The following is a 6,475-nucleotide window of genomic DNA, read 5'->3' as shown; positions in this document are numbered from 1 at the left end:
CAGGGGAAGTCTGGACTGGTACCACACTGGGCATCTTGACCTGGGGGGCGACCATCTCCAACACGATAGCTCTGCTGAGGTGACATTCTACTTTACGTACAGAGCGAGGTAGACTGGAGAGACTCTACAGAGGTCGTTATTGTCTGCTCTGACGGAGGTCATGGTTGGAGACCCAGATGTTTTCAAAAGAGGATAGAAAGAAAGAGAACCTTTAGTTCTGTGTGACTATGAATGCATATGTTGATGCAGATGAGCATCTCTGAGAACCTCTGGGATGGTGCCAGAGAGCTCCCTCTCCACAGACGCTGGTCAGCTCTGTAGGGCTCACACATAACAGACAACTGTACACTCACATTCTCTCGTCTCACTAACTAGTCTTCTACTAACCAGACTTGTGATTTGGCCAAAGATAGAAGCCCACCCACCTCGTGTCCTCCCTGAGCTGCTCGGGTTCTATGCGATCCCATCAGTCTTCTGGCTAAGTGGTTTCCTCTGCCCATGCTGACTCCTCTCTGCTCCAAAGGCTGAGGGAGACCAGAGTCGGTACCTGGAAATGTTTGGGTAAAGATGGTTCTTGGATAAAAACCCAAGAAAATCCAAGTGTCTCTCCTGGTGAGTACATAATTGAGATATCAAGCCAAAATATCAAATATTTACAAAATGAGGTATGATGATCTAGATCACTAAAATGGATTAAAAATTTCCAGACAGACTGTGGACTCTGAGAAGTAAACTGAGGGTTTAAAGGGGAGGGAGGTGGAGGGGTGGGTGAGCCTGGTGGTAGGTATTAAGGAGGGTGCGTATTGCATGGAGCACTGGGTGTTATATGTAAACAATGAATCTTGGAACACTGCATCAAAAACTCATGATGTACTGTATGATGACTAACATAACATAGTAAAAAAAAAATTTCCAGACAGAAAGGTAATGGCGATTCAGCAATCTATGGGTCAGCAGTATTTTCAGGACACAAATCTGATAATGAGATGTATGATGGGTCCAAGGGGAGGAAGGGGTACAGGTGAAGGCAACAACATCCCCACCTCCCCAGGAGACGGCTGTGACAAGCCCGATCTTGCTGGAGATGGTGGGAAGGAAGGTCAGATATGAGAACACCATAAGAAGCAAACCAACACACTTGGAACTTTTCAGATGTGTCTCCTGGGAAGAGGGGAGGAAGGCTTCTGCAGGATCCCAAACTTCTATTTGCTGACCAAGTGTGGTGGTTCACCCATCTCTGCCTTTTTCTCGGACCCTATCTCCCTCCAGCAGAATCATGTGACCCCCTCTACAGACCGGTCTGTTAATCCTTAAATTGTGTGATGAACCCATGAAAAGAAGAACTAGCTTCCATAAATTGGCACCACCCCTCAAACTACCAGTATTATAATCCATATGCATTTATTTTTCTTCAGATTAAAGGTACTGTAGAATACAAAAGTATGTGTGAAGTAAAACACTCTAGTTTTTACGAGATAGAAAACTCAGATAACCTATAATACCCCGGTCCTCTAACGCGTGGAGCCCAGGCAACCACCAATGCTCTCTCTATCTGTTTCAATCTAATTATTTCTTAACTCCAACTTCCTTCATTCTTCCGCCTTTGTCTTCAAGTTGGCCATCTCTTTTTCCAGAATTCTGTACTTTCTCCGAGGATACGCAGTCTAATATGAATTCTTCTTAAATGGGTTTACAGTCTCAAACCCAAGCCCTTAGGACTAATCCTTACTTCAAAAAAGGTAGGTAAGTTGTCCTATCCTTTTCAGATACAATGCTGTCTTATCTAGCACCTGTTTGCCCTCTGGGGAAGAGGCTTCTGAGTCCTTCACATACTCAGCCCTCAACTTGTTTTCCATTTGAAACTTTCCGGTTTCCTGAATGAGAGTCCCTGTCCTAGAAACTTGTTCAGTATTCGAAGATCGATAGAATCTGCCTCCGTATCAATTTTGTCAGTTCTCCCTTTCCGAAAGGATAGCCTTTCAGATTGTCCCCACCAGCCACCGATTCTAAGTCCTCCTCTCCTGCCTCCACAATGACATTGCAGATTGTCTGGACCACAGAGAGGCTTTTAGCACTTTCTCCAGACAAAATATTCCTCACGGAATGATGCCCTCAAGTGTTTGCTGGCCCTGAAGGGGAGCCCATCCCCACAAGCCCCGCACCCCATCGGGGACAAGTGCACTTGCAGCCACTGGTCTAGGACGTGCTCCTTGGCTGCCGGCAGTGAGGGCTCGCGGTGTTCCCATGCCCGAGCAGAAATGGGAGTAACCCAAGGGAGAAGATAGCTCTCAGTAGTGGGCCTTCTGAGCTAGATCTATGATGAATATTCATCCGACAGCTATGAAAATACCCTCTCAGCCAAGTGTCCCAGAGCCCACAAAGCTTGCTATAGCATCATGTGCCTGAGACAAACCGATCTCATTCTGCTTGTTTTTCTAGTTCCAGTTTTCTTGGAAGTTGCGTATGTGGGAACACATAAAGTATGGTTTCCACACCTTGAAATACTATGTTAAGCTTTCTCGTGGGTTACCCGGTAGACAAAATATCTGGGTGACTGACCAAAATGTTTCCTTTTATTTATACAAAGATAGTGTATTTGATGGATCTGATTGATATCAAACAGTTGCATTCCTAAAAAATCATTTATAGAATCTCCAGGATGCCAAAGCTTTGAATGCATTTCCAATTTTCAAGAACTATAGTTTATTTCCTTTTTCCTGCCATTTGTCTTTATTGGGGAGAGCAGGATGGGGGTCAGGGGGAGGCGTCATCCACAAGAGAAGTAAGGAAGAGCCTGGGTTGGCAGAGAAAACACGCAATTTAACCAGATGGGAGAGGTGACGAACATCCACAATCTTCAGGAATAAAACCGAGGGGTGTTTTCTGCAGTATCTCCAATCCGCGAAAATGTAGGTTTGGCCTCATCTCTGAATCAAGTGAATATCAAAAGGAAAGCAGACAACTGTAACTAATTCTGGGCTTCCCAGTGATGGGAACAGACAGTTCATTGATGAAATACACACACTGAGCTAGAGGGGCCCAGGCCACCGACGGCTTCAAAGGTAATTACCAGCACCTTTTACTATGAGGAGAACCCTAGTATGAGCTAGTAAACGTCCGGATTTATCATTCACTTCCTCTCCTGCTTAGATTATATGATTGAGTCAGACAGCTCTGAAATGTGCAAGTTAATAAAAATGTGTGTTTATATGTACATCTTTCCCAAGAGAAAAATCCGAAGAAGTCCATGCTTGTAGGTTGGAGCCGTTTTCTGTATAAGCCCCTTTGTATCTCTTCAACATGTAGGAGCTATTTAGCAGTAGAGAAAATGAGTTCTATGTGCACAAAAACAAAACCACAGAGAGAAAAAAGAGGAGAAATCTCTAAGATAGAGAAAAGCAAAGATAAAAAGAAGAGAAAGAAAATAATAGCGACACAATGTTGCATGCATAATAGTAAGGATATAAATAGGGTTCTTAATACAGCGTGTTAGTAATCAGATTTTAGTTTCTAAATGGCTCTAAATGAAGACCCGGTTCTAAATGAAGATCTTCTAAGTTATTTTTTATTACTTTCATGGTAGAATACAATATACATGGTCACAGAAAACTAGAGCTACAAACACAGCAAAAAAATTAAAAAGATTAAAATGTGTTCTACGACAAATTTATATTTGTATAACCTTACTATCATCATAGAATCACCATGTTCTAACGCAAAGGACAATACCTTTAAAATGTCGTTCTTTTGAAAACTCTTGTTTCATATATTAAGGACAACCAAATCATGGCAATTTTTTTAATAAGATTTGCCTTTTTTACAGGATATACAGGTTACTTTAAATATACACCCAAACACATACCACCTCATAACACACAAACTCAGTGTTTCTTATATTAAGTGACTTTAAACTCCCACAATATGTGATTACTTCATACATTTTTGCGACCATTTTCTAGAAGACATTTTTGCTTTTGTTTTTGTAGCTAGTCAAGGTTGCGGAGATCATAATACCCAAAGGTCAAGACTTGGGATTTCTTAAGGATAAAGGAGTAAATCCACGTGAATTCCTATGATGTAATGCGCAAGATACAAGTCTCCAGATGCAATATGTTCCTGTTTGGGCTCACAATTATGTTACCACCAGACTGACTAAAATTAGAAGGACACACGGTGTCCACAAGGATGGGAAGCCATTGGAACTCTCAAAAATTGGCAGTGTCAACTAAAACTGAACATATGCATACCCTCTGATTCAGTAATTCCACTCCCAGATATGTGCCCAATGTCTGCCAAAAGACATAATATTAAAGCAGCATTGTTCACAACAGCCCTGCCCTGGACTCATTCTGAATTTCCCTCCCAGGAGGGGAATAAATAAACTCTTGTGTATGAATGGGGGCGAAGGAGATATTACCACAGTCGGAGAAAAGAGCGAACTGCTCTTACTTGTAAGGGCATGAACCTAACTAACCTTATGCTGAGATAATGTAACCACGCACAAAAGCCTACACCCCACTTGTATGACATCCCCAAACAGGCATTGAGTGGAGGTTGGAACAGTGGTTACCCCAGACTGGCGGTTGGCAGCCTAGAGGTGTTCTTTATTGGGATCAGGGACATGGTTCCAGAACACACATGCCTGCGAAAATTCATCAAGGATGGTCTTCAGACCTGTGTGTAGTTATGAGTCAGTGAAATCTACACATATGCGAATAAACTAAATGCCTGGAAGAATTAAAACAGAATTCTACAAAGGTTACTTTTGTGCAGTAGAACTATGATCAAGGTCATTTCCTTCTCTGTACGTTACTTTGTGTCTCTCTTGGTTTCTAAACTGAACATACACCGTCCTACATTTATGACCGTGAACAGCCCACAAGCAGGTTTATAACAGAGAAGTTGCCATAAAGACAGAAATGAAGGCAAGAATAAAACTCGAGTTCTTTATATTTTCTAAAGTTAATTCGCAGGGTTCAAAGTTCAGTTCAACATTTTTTTGCTCAATTTGTCCTTGTTAAGTTTCGAAATATATGGGAAGGATGCGTAAGGCGTGGCTCACTATTTAGTCTACAGAATAATTTTTTTTCTAGTGCGGCATGTTATCTTTTTGTTAGAAGTGTTTGGTAGTTTGCATTATCCTCATAAAAACTGTCCAGAAATTTAACTCTTAGGCTTCGGGGAGAGATGTCTTCACCAAAGATGAAAAGGGCTGTTTTGTCTCTGTGCACGTCACTGAGGTTTGTTAAATTGAGGACAGCTGTGTGGAGGAAACGGCTCTCTAATTAGAACAATGTGCGAAGTAAACCAATGCAGGCAGGAAGGGAGCCTGAATAGTGTTTGAACGAACTTCCAAGGTTGAGTTTTGTGTTTATAGGCATATGTTGGGTACACATCTGTTTCTACCGACTGCATATTCTTTGGGCTCAGAACAATGGAGTCCCATTCAGACAGGCCCCCTGAGAAAAGTTTTGCTTTAGTCTGTTGAGTTGTTTGTGTTTTTCAATTGAAATGTTTTATTGGGATGATTGTAGGTTCCCGTGCAGTTGTAAGAAATACTTCCCCATGGTTAATATTTTGCAAAACGATAGTTCAATATTACAACAAACTTACTGACATTCATTCAACCCATTCATCTCATTCGGATTACCTAAATTGTGCTTGTACTTGTGAGTGTGCGTGCGTGTTTGATTCTTTACAACTTTACCCCATGTGTATGTTTGCGGATCCACCACCACAACCAGGAACTGAACACAAGGATTAGTCATTTTGCCCTTTGCTAACTAGACCTATCCTCCTGCCCTGCCTCCTTCCTAAGTCTTTGGCAACTGTTAATCTCTTCATTTCCAAAATCCTGTCATTTCAAAAAGTTATAGAAACGGAATAATGTATTATGTAATACTTTAGAATAGACTTACTTTTTTTCACTTACGCACTATATTTCCCTGGAGATTCATCGAGCAGGTATCAACAAATTTTTATTAGGCACGGCTGAGTAAGACTGGAATTTTAAGTTGTAGTTTACCTATCAATCCATTTGATAAAATACGTCTGAACCATTTTCAGTTATTTGGCTCTTACAAATAAAATTGCTCTGTACATTTATCTGTGAAAATACGTTTCAATTTCTTTGGGATATATGCTTGAGTGCATTCATTGGGTTTTGTGTTCATTGCATGGTTACATTTATACAACACAGCCAGACAACTTCAGAGCAGGTCATGCCCCTTTACACACTACCGGCAAGGTGTGAGTCACCCGCTTTCTGTAATTCCTCACCAACACTTGATATTGTCGCTATTTATTTATTTTTTCATTTTACCTGTTCTAATAGGTAAATAGCGATACCTCACTGTGGTCTTAACTGGCACATTCCTAATGGCTAGTGATGTCGAAAATCCTATCACGTGTTTATTTGCCATCTATGTATTTTTATCAGCCAAATGTCTCTTTGTATCTTTTGCCCTTTTTTGAG

Source organism: Mustela erminea, chromosome 6 (genome assembly GCF_009829155.1).
Source record: "Mustela erminea isolate mMusErm1 chromosome 6, mMusErm1.Pri, whole genome shotgun sequence".
Lineage (NCBI taxonomy): Eukaryota > Metazoa > Chordata > Mammalia > Carnivora > Mustelidae > Mustela > Mustela erminea.
The sequence above is the reverse complement of the archived record's forward strand: the minus strand, read 5'-3'. Positions refer to the sequence as shown.